Genomic DNA, 6,052 nt, shown 5'->3' with positions numbered 1-6,052 from the left:
GAAAGTACCGGAGGAGAGAAGGAGGGAGGATGACTCCCGAGCATCTGCGACCCACTCAAGCCATTTCTAGCACTGAGAAGAGACTTTCCAACATTTCTGCAGTGAAAGATCTGTTTAAAATTAGAAATTTAGAAAAAAAAAAATCTATGTAGACGATTCAGGAGCATGTGAAATGCTTGGACAGAAAGATGCTGAAGTTCATTGAAGCTTGTGTTCTGCGTGGTGCTGCTTGGAGGATCTAAATATAACCAAAGTTTCTGCCACCAGAGGCAACAGTCCCCTGCAAAGGAGGAGAAAAGTGGTCTCCCAGATGATCAACACACTGCCCTGAGAATTCCTGCTAAAGGCATTGACGTGGTTTCATGCAAGATGATGAGTACATCTACCTGAGGTCTGGAAAAAGTAACATATAGTGGTGAACCAAGCCCCACATCTAATTCCTGTTACAGCATAGGCACTTTGCAGCATGCCAAAAGTAAACCAACACTTCCAACATCTTATTCACAGGTAAGCATTAAAGTAGAGCCTCTTACCATTTCTTAGAGGGATTTGAACATCAGAATTGGATGAGTGAAATGACAATAAGAGGAGTAAGAGACAAACCACACTGCATCAAAGGAAGGCTTTTAATGAAACGGTGTAGTTTTGCCATTTTGCTATTTACCAAAAGCCTTGTTTCAATCAGGGCTGTAATTAAAGCCCTTAATCATTCTGAACAGTTTCAAGTGAATGGCTTCTCTCATGCGTTAACATCATTTATGCAACAACTGTACGTGTAAGGTAGTGTCAGAAGTCTGTCTGGACATAAGAAGTAGCCTATGGAAACATAAATCTATTTCAATATTTTAATACAAATCTGAAAATGCCAGTTTAAACATCTAAGAAGCTGTTACAAACTGTTGAGAAAAAAAAATATGTATCTTGTGAATTAATGAGGCTTCCTAAAGACACAAAGTGTGTCTGTACACAGCCTGCTACGCCGGAGAGAGAGGGGAGCAAATAGAGCATGGCAGAGAGCACTTGCAGCTGCAGTGTGGGGTTGTGTCCCAGAGGACATCTCCCAGGGGAGGGAATATCATCCCCACACCCAGCATATATTCAACAGCACCTTCATGTTTTCAAATAGGAAGGAACTGAAGTGGGAGTTATTTGCACTCACTCATCAACAAAGAGCCTTCCTGCTTTTACTACCACAGGAGTCCCGGTCACCAGATACAACATGGATTATGATAGAGTGGTTTAGGGGGAAAGTAAATGAAGATTAAATCCAGGCCTTGGCATTGAGAGGCATTTCTGGGCAACCTGCATTCTGCTTGGCCCCTCTACAGTGTTCTTTTCCCTGGTGTGATGGGGCAGCAGCAGCAGCAGCACTGACAGCAGAGCAGGGGAAAGAGGTCAGGTAGGGCAGGTGGGGAAAGGAGAGCTCTAGAGAACAAGGAAACAGGTATGAATGGACAAAAGACACAAGGTAGATGAGAATCTAGCAGCAAACACTCACTGGTATTCAGGAATTTAGAAGAATTCCAATCTATTGTGATGAGAAGGCATCTGCTGTAAGACTGCATTAGGGTTCTCCAAGGAAGAGCGTTTCCTTCCCTGCTTTACAGAATTGAAACAGTGTGGAAATTAGTATATAATCAGATTTATAATTACAGTGTAAAACACTTATGATATTAGGCAAGGCTGGGAAAGTTATCTAATTTTCAGTCCTCAGCTCCTTGTGTTTCCCCTCCCAACAACTGTTTAACTCTCTTGAAGTTCATAACTTCCTTGTAACTGGGTACTACTGCTCCATTTTGTTCCTCTGAAAAGTTGCTGGAAAGGCAGCAAGAGCCTCCCAGATCTTCCTGCTCCCTAAAGCAGTGAGAAGGGCAATCCCTTTCTAACTTGCTAGTCAAAGGTGTGGGATTTGCCAAAAAACCTTTTGCCCTAATAAGGGCATTGCTGATTTCTTTAAGAAAATGTTCCAAAATAGGTTTTGCTGAACTTCCAGTAAAACACTGGCATGTTTCTGAGGAAGAACCAGTAGACTCACAGTGCTGTGCTGGACTTCACAGGGAAGTGCTGGCAAGGAGATGGACTCCACAGGGTGGGCGTGTCAGAGCCTGGGCCTCCCAAAAGCAGAAAACCATGAGGACTTGTGTCCTCACAGCACCTGGAAGGTCCAGTGTTCTTCACACACAGCAGCAAGCCCTGAGAGCCACATCTCATAGTGAAATGTCCCCTCTCCTGCTTCACACTGGAAATTTGAATGGTTCCCGCCACATGTGCTCCAGTCCTGTGCTAGAGCAGAAATTTGAAACGCACCTGGATGAAACACTTTACTGACCTGCTGCCCTTGGCCTTCCACACCCACATCCTTGAGACATCCTTCTCCCAGATGTTGTCCAGCACCAGAAACATGATGTTGCACTCTGGGGCTGCAGCAGGGGGCACAATCAGCAGGTACTGCAGGTCACTGTTCTTGGGTCACCAGATGTCCCCCACCACAGCACCTCTGCCTTCAGAGGTACAACCTTAAAACATTTCTTTCCATGTGAGCAATGATGGATGGACGAGCTAAAGGTACAAAATCCCCCTTTTTCTTACAGAGACCACAGTAACATTCAGCCCCACTTCCACGTCAAGCTCAGGTCTGCATTTTAACATATACATTAAGGAGACTGTATTTAAAAAAAAAAAAAAAATCTAATATTATGCTTTTGAATAGAGAATTTACCTAAGTAAATAATTATTTTTAAACCCAAGATTTAAGCAGCTTTAGTAGTCCACATTATGCTAATGTTTGACAATTACTAAGTGTGGGTATCAGCCAGCATTTTTTTTTAAGTTTAATTTAAAGCAATTTGACATGGAAAGGTTATTACTTTAGTTGCCAATAAAAGCTGTACTTTTAACATAAGTGTACACCAAGCCCTAGGGTATGTGACTATTATCTTTTCTGCAATTATGTGGTGTTCTACATAAATGTTTAAAAAAAAAAAAACTTAGAAATATCAAAAGTACTAACTTAGCTGCAGTATGAAAGTTGAATAGCAGAGCTGGGAAGCCCGGCTCCCGCAGACACAACACAGGTTGAGGTTTCCTCCTAGAGGTACCGCCGGGAACGGCGCCTCCGCCTGCACAGCATCGCATCCCCCGCTCTGCATCCCCCGCACAGCATCCCCCACACTGCATCCCCCCTGCACTGCATCCCCCCTGCACTGCATCCCCCCTGCACTGCATCCCCCGGCTCTGCATGCCCCCACACCGCATCCCCTGCACCCTGCTGGGGGAGGAAGGCTTTTCTCACATTCTTCACAGAATCACCACTGCGAGCTCTTCGGCCAACAGAACTGTATCAATATCACTTGAGCTGGCCTTGGTTTGCACCCAAGAGTTGTCTTCAGAATTTTACAAGTGGAAAAAGAAATTATTTGGAAGATGACCTTTGCTTACTTCTGTCTATCATGGAACACAAAGACCCAGTTGTATCAACACTTAAACATGCATTTAACTTAAAGTATATGAGCAGTCCCTTCTGCGGAAGGGACCACAGTGTGTCTCCTGGTCCCACCTCCATGATCAAGCAGGGTTATTCTAGAATACATAACACAGTGTTGAAGCCAGATAGTTCTGGAATATCCCCAATGAGGGAGAATCCACATCCTCTCCAGGTAGTCTGTTCCCATATTCCATCGCTGCACAGCAAAGTTCTTCCTTGTGTTCAGGTGGAACTTCCTGGGAATCATTTTGTGCCCATTGTCTTTTGTCCTTTGACTTGGCATCACCACTATCCTCTCAATTCCTTCCTTTTGGATACTTCTAGACATTGACATGAACTTCTTGAACTTTGCTTTTCCCTTTAAAGTGGAAATTGGTGCTTCCACTTGGCCTTAGGGCTGCATCCCAGGAAGAGACCCCATGGCTGTAGCAATGAGGCTCCCCCACAGCACAAGGCAGAGTGTGGGGAGCCCCATGCCCAAGGAGCAGCCACCCCACAGCTCCCAACCCAAATGCCAAGTTTGGTGCTACTAGACAGAAGCAGCACTGCATGGTCACAGCCCTGCCTTTGAGTGGAAATCAGCCATTTTCCTCAGGAAATTCTGTGGGAGAGGGTGGGGAGCCACACTGCCATTGCCAGAGCTCCCAAATGGATGAAGCCCTGGGTTCAAGGCCAGGTTGGATGGAGTTTTGAGCAACCTGGTCTTGGGCAAGGTGTCCCTGTCCATGGCAGGGGGGTTGGAACTAGAAGATCTTTAAGATCCCTTCCAAACCAAACCATTTGATGACTCAACAGGCCTGTGGAGGAGAGAGATGAAAGTGTTTGCTAAGGAAGAGACAGACCAGCTCATACATACAGAGAGAAAGACACTTCCCTTCTGACACCTGGTCTCCTCCAGGATGTTTCCTTGGCCAAAGCGAGGGTGCCATGAAAAACAAAAGTACTGTGAGGGTATTTGCCAATTAGCTTGGGGACTTGGCACCAAGTGCCACATCCCCTTGGGCTGCTTAGTCCTGTGTCATGGAGGGAGAGACAGCCCCTTCCACCAGCCTCTCTGGGCCAACATGGGGCAGGGCCAGGGCCCACATGGGCACACAGCAATGCCCCCAGACAGGAGCCAAGCCCCACACCAGCCTGTGCAGGTAAGCTCATTCCTCTGCTCTGCCCACTCAGCCCTTCAAAGGCAGAGCCTGGGGGCAAACAGAGCAGGCGAGACAAGCTCTCGTCCAAACACTGGAGGCTGCTTAGTTAAGAGATAATTTGGATTTTTTTTTTAAGTCTAGGTGATTTTTTTTATGTCTGGGTTTTGTTTTTAACTTGAAACTTGTGAAAATCACAGCATGACCTTTGCTGGCTGAAAGTCTTCCCGAAACCAGGGCAGTGAAGTTCAGCTTCCTGAAGTGCCCTGACAGTGCCTTTTGGTGCTGAACTTCAACCGTCTCCAGGCAAGGAATGGAAGTTCAGCCTTAGTAGTCCATTCAGTCTTTTGTCTTTCTGCTGAGAAAGTGAAAACACTGCTCATAGTTCCAGTGCCAACTGTAGTTCATGTTTCAAATTAACTAAAGTTCATTATTTTACACTTTAGGTAGAAGCTGCAACAAACTGTTCACCAGCAGTCCAAGCAATAGTATACAAGCCCCTCTAGGATCCCTTGGAAGAACTCCTGATGAGTTCACCAATGTTTGCACATTAACCTCTGGGTGAAAAGCCAGCAAGAGGGATGTGAGAACTCCATCGAGCCCTCCAGAGCATGACACAAAATGATGCAAGTGTGGGAGCTAGGAGAGAAAAGGTTTTGTGAGCCCAGAAAAATAATAAAACGTTTAAATCCTTAATTGTTTTTCTTGAAGATTTATCCAAAATCAAGCTCTGCTTAAGCCTGTGAGTTTGCAGAGCATTGTCAATAAATTAGATCATACACACAAGGCAAGGATTTCATCCAAAAATCTCTAGCCCTGAGTCGCTTAACAGCAGCACTCCCCAGAAAAACTACTCTAGATGAAACATGAGATATGTATTAATTATCAATGGTCTAATAGAAAATTTAATGAAGACAAGTATCTTCTTGCACTTTATCCACGATAACGATGATAGTACGTCAGCAAGGCGCATACCTTACAATGTAGCAGTGAATGTCAAGTCTGAAGCCATTACAGCAATTCCCCACAATAATGGCCAGCCAATGCATGGGCTTGTAGCACTTAATCAAAGTAATGACATCCATCCACAATTATTTATGTTATGGTAACAAAGAGCTGCCAAATGCAAAACAAATGACATGAGGATTTGCAAGTGAATTTCTTCCCGTAAATTCTCCTTAGGTTATGCTTTAGGGCCCTCAGGATGGAAGTCTGTCTTTATCCAGAGCAATATCAGAATCATGGGGTTATTGTGCCACATTTTACTGCCTGTAAGCAATGAACCCAATGCTATCACTAAAACAAGTTCTTCAGCCAAAAGAACTGTATCAATATCACTTGAGCTGGCCTTGGTTTGCACCCAAGAGTTGTCTTCAGAATTTTACAAGTGGAAAAAGAAATTATTTGGAAGATGACCTTTGCTTACTTC

This window comes from Agelaius phoeniceus, chromosome 11, assembly GCF_051311805.1.
Source record: "Agelaius phoeniceus isolate bAgePho1 chromosome 11, bAgePho1.hap1, whole genome shotgun sequence".
NCBI classification, from domain to species: Eukaryota; Metazoa; Chordata; class Aves; order Passeriformes; family Icteridae; genus Agelaius; species Agelaius phoeniceus.
The sequence above is the reverse complement of the archived record's forward strand: the minus strand, read 5'-3'. Positions refer to the sequence as shown.